Here is a 5368-nt window from a genome sequence, read left to right on the forward strand (position 1 = left end):
ATATTAATGAAAATATAATTCAAGGAAACTATTCCCCACGTAAAAATGAATACTCCTACTATAATACTAAATGTTCTTAACAATCTTCTGGATTCTTCAACTTTACGTGTTAATAGGGGGATTGTCATCCGGTGTTCATAAATACTTTTGTAAATTGTTATATAGAGGGTCGTGTTCAGTGTAATATACACTAATACAACCACTGAAAAACACATCTGACACTGGTAATATAAAATTATAAATATGACAACTGTCTGGCTTACTATCACGCTGATGACAGCGAGTGTACAAGATTTCCATGTGACAATAAGATGATATCTCATCGGTGCCCACACAAGTGCGATGTACCGGTCGATGGCAATACAAGTAACCGAACAAACAGATATTGAAAATGTTGCATCTAATACTAATACTACACTTTCCACCAAATGCTGATTACACTTCAGTATCAAACATTTGTAAAGTAATATAATAAAAGATGAAGCCGTAGCGTCAGCCAAAGCCAGTAAACTTATAAAAACGTTTTGTTTTTTACGGAGCCTTTTACTGACGATTATCAACACCACAACAAATATGTTTGACAGAAATGACATTGTACAGAATGCGTAGATTGTTGGCAGCGCGTACAAAAAGAAAGATTCCGTACTAAGAACTTCATGAGCTCCATCTATCCAGGAGCTCTTATTTTGCACATCTGACTTTATTTCCATATTGTTTTCTTCAAATATCATATAGGCCTATATGCTAAATGTGGTCAGCATTGGTACACAGAATAATTATGCATTGGATTATCTGGACTATCAAAGCAAACCTGTCGCAAAAAATATATATTATTATCAGTATGATCATTCCTGATGATGACATAATTAATGTCGAAATATTGAATCCCAACACGATGGCGTGTATTTCAATACTTGGAGTATGTATTATACTTTCTTATCAGTATGATTTGTTCCAAACTGTTCCAAACGCGAATCTCCATTAGGGGAGATTTTCAAAAATAAGACTCAAAACTCACCTTTTCAGCTCCAATTATTGTTTCGTTTCTGTCTTTAACTTCTTTTGTTTTTGGTTTCCTCTTCTCAATTTTCTGTTATCTGCTTTTTGTGTTAGTATACCGTTTTCTTCTTTTGTTCCCTTTGTTCCTTTTTCCCAAGGACTTCCTCAAATTGGGGCATGGAGACTTTGTATAATGCGTCATATAAGTTGAAGTTTGGATGGGACTGGATTAGTCAAATGAGTGAATAAACATTCAAATTTAAAAGAAAATTTTTGAAAAAGTAGTTATTATTAATAACAACAACGTGAATTTAGCTGTTTGAATATTCTATCATAAGTTTAGATGTAAAGAAATAATTGTCAAGGTATTCAACACCAGTTTTTTTTCTTTAATAGAAACAAAATGACTGATCCTTGGCTCACACTCATTTTCTTTTATTATTGGCCACAAAGTGTTAACGGTTTGCACGCACTCTGGCAAGAAATTAATAATCAACTGTCTCCGTCAGTCAAATTCAGTCCTGTAAACGTACGGTATTTACAGTATCAAGTTTAAATTTGCTAACAGAATGAACAGACTAATATTAAAAATCTAACTAAAAGTTTTAATATAATTGATCAACTGTCAACACATTAAAGCTTACATATTGACGTATAGTCCATCAAAAGTCACCGTGATGTCATAATTTGATATGCGTTACAGAACGTGTTCAGATGAATTCGATCCAACTCGGCCACAAGTCAACTCGGCCACAGTCAACTCGGCCACAAATCAACTCGGCCACAAATCAACTCGGCCACAAAAAGTTCGGCTGCAGTCAACTCGGCCACAAATCAACTCGGCCACAAGCCAACTTGGCCACAAGTTAACTCGGCCACAAGTCAACTCGGCCACAATAATATTGCTGTTATTATTGGTGTCATTGTTATTATTATTGTTGTTTTTATTAGTTTTTATTGTTAGTTTTAATATTAATTACCGGTATTAGTCTTAGCATTAACATTATGTATTGTTTAAATTTTTGCTGATATTATTATTGTTACCATATAAATAATACAAAATTCTCAATTTTTTTAATTCATATTATTATCATATATTAGTCTTAGTATTATTATTTTAATAATAGTAATTTTAAAAATATTGTTATTCGTGTTTTGGTGGTATTTTTCTCATATTATTATTATTATTATTATTATTATTATTATTATTGTTGATGTTGTCACCTTTATTATCGATATTATTACCCTATTATTACTAAGTAGGCCTAGTATTATAAGTATCATAATTATTATTATTATTACTAATATTACTTTTATTATAAAAATTAACGTTATCTTTAATTTATTATTGCTGTTATTATTGCTATTATCACCTTCAATGTTATTATCACTAATTAGTATTATTAAAATAGATATTTAAATATCGTTATTATTACCATATTATTTCTATTAGAATTGTTAAAATAAATATTACTATTAATATTGTTGTTGTTATCACCTTTATTATCATTATTATGACTAATTAGTATTATTAAAGTGAATATTTGAAAAGGACTGACATGTCACTGGTGAATCACGTCATTGGATGCATCCTTGTCACTGACGGGTTTCAAACATATCCCCCAATGGTCGAACAAAATGAAGGACTGAAGTCTGTCACTCAACAATACCAATTGTTCCTGTTGTGGATAATTGATATCAGATGCTGCACCCCACCAAATTTTAACGTAGGCCTAATTCTTGGGCGTGGTTCTGAAGAAAATAGTATCGAAATGCACGCATTGTGCATTCATTTGATTTTAGTCGGATTCAAAATAAATTTTTAACATTTAAAAAAATCATAATGTGGTTTTTCTATTTCAATTTTTTATGATTAGGTCTACAGTATGTACCCATGTTTTATGTCAGTGTTTTAACGTGAACAAAATTAAACATTAATATATGTGTTTTTCTTAATTATTAAGATTGCTTAAATTGTTAATGTTACAATTGTCAGATTTTATTCCATTCTGTAAGTGGTGGGTTTTTTTCTGTTGAATAATAGTACAGTGTGAAGAAATGTATACAACGATCTCACGACGATGTGACGATGATTAGAATTTTACTAAAATATACTGTGTACTTCATTTTAATCATATTGAAGAATACCGTAGAAACTGATGTCATAATTTGATATGCGTTACAGATAGTACGTGTTCAGATAGTAGGTAGCAAGTGTTCAAATGACAAGATATTCATGTTACGTAAGAGGAACCAGGGAGGTTAAAGTCACTGCCTGTGGTATCATCTGTCTCTGAACAAATTCCAACATGCCTGTATCAATGTTAACTTTATGGCATGAAATAAATGGTTCGAAAGCACTACTGAAATTGAAAGAGCAGTGAGTAAAATATGGAAAAATATGGAAAAACGTGATGTTCTAAACAACACCTACTTCATGTTCACAAGTGGAAATTCCATACATACGGCAGACGATCACTTTCATGTGCAGCTCCTGTTTTATGGAACACTCTTCACATTAAAACTGCCATAAATGTTGCCATTTTAAAAAAGAAACTAAATTCATACGTCTTCTGTCATATCACAATAACAACAATCGACAATGGTGATACTACAATTATTAGTATTATTATTATTAGTAGTAGTAGTAGTAGTAGTAGTAGTAGTACTGAAGAAAAGTACATTACACAATGAGATTATCCATTTTGTGCACATTGAAATTTTACCATCGTCATTCAGCGCCACAGAATATTACTCAGTATGATAGAATTTGGCGCTATATAAGTTATTTCGATTGATTGATTGATTTATGTCGATTATTTGTATTTTAATTAATTTGTTTAGTTTAGTAATTTTGTGAGATACTGGAGGTGGCTGTTATTGATTCTAGCCGTCGATATACCAAAATGGTTTATTTCTTCTCATGTCTCAGAGCCTGGTTTCGGAAAGCAGCATGCAAATCTTTCACTCTCACTGGCTTTCTTATATATATTATCCAACTTCGCACACAAAGTTCCCTAGCGCTAATGGGGAGGCTCAAGCAAAAGCGTACATTTTCGTAAGTCGTGTACCCCAAAAAGAGATCAGCACACACGACGGATTTGCACACCTCCGAGATGAGTCACCTGCAACGCGCGCAGTATACCCACATTCCATAATACGAAATCATGTTCAATTAGTTTAGTGCAATTTTAGCCTTTATTCACAACTAGATGTTATGCAATATTTACTTTAGCTTCAGTTTAAGAAGTATAAATAACTTCCTATTTGCTTTTTGAAGCATGAGCTCAATTTTTCCACCAATCTTAAATCCCATTGTATGATAACTCCTAATAATTTAATTTTAGTGACAACATATTTTTTTTCGTCATGTCTTCCACACACTTCCAGATCTGGATTTCAGGATCTAGACTCATTGTTTCAAGTACTCTTAATTACACATAAAAATATTATGATCCAAGCATTGTCCCCTGAGGGACTCCTTGTAAGCGTTTCCCACTCTGAAAAGAAAGTTTTTATACTTTACCCTTTGTTGCCTACCAAAAACCGTCTATTCATTACGTCAATATCAATACTTCTGCTATTGATGAAGATGATGATGATGATGATGATGATGATGATGATGATGATGATGATGATGACGATGATGATAATGACGATGATAATATTTAATTAGGGATTCAGAATGTGCTTTGCTTAACAATTTTTAAATTCTTCAACATTATGTATCGATAGAGGGATTGTTTGATAGTAATCAAGTGGATATGAATACCTTTATAAATTGCTATATATAGAGTCGTGTTCAAAGTGATATCGCTTGCACAAAATAAGAGGGATACAACTGCCGTCACATTTAATATAATGATAAAATAAGGTTGTATAGGCTCATGTCTTCATGTGCTATTGAAAAGGTTCATGTCTTCATTTGCTATCTTAATATATGTTTAAACATGTTGCTTCGTAGACTAAAACATTATTCTGTCCAAACAAGGTCTAAAACACATTTAATGCCTCTAATAAATTATAATTGAGACAACACGTGTCTTTAACTACGTTTTGAAATTCAGTAAGTTAAAACCAGTAAATTATTAGATTTTTAAGGCAGTTAATTGTCATCAAACAATGGCAAAATAATGTATAGTAATCATATTTATTTATATTCATTTCAAATATTGTTAATTAAAAATAAAAGAAAACATCCAGACACAGCTAACTATTCTCCACGTCAAAATTAACACTCCGACTATAATACTAAACGCTCCCAGTACAGGGGCTCTCAATCTTTGGTATTCTAATGTGTGTTTTGAAGCTTAGAAGGACTGTTATTCAGTGATTATGAATACTTTTGTAAATTGCTATACAGAGAAGT

Source organism: Anneissia japonica, unplaced genomic scaffold (genome assembly GCF_011630105.1).
Source record: "Anneissia japonica isolate Jap-2015-1 unplaced genomic scaffold, ASM1163010v1 scaffold241_len727266_cov204, whole genome shotgun sequence".
In the NCBI taxonomy this organism is placed as follows: domain Eukaryota; kingdom Metazoa; phylum Echinodermata; class Crinoidea; order Comatulida; family Comatulidae; genus Anneissia; species Anneissia japonica.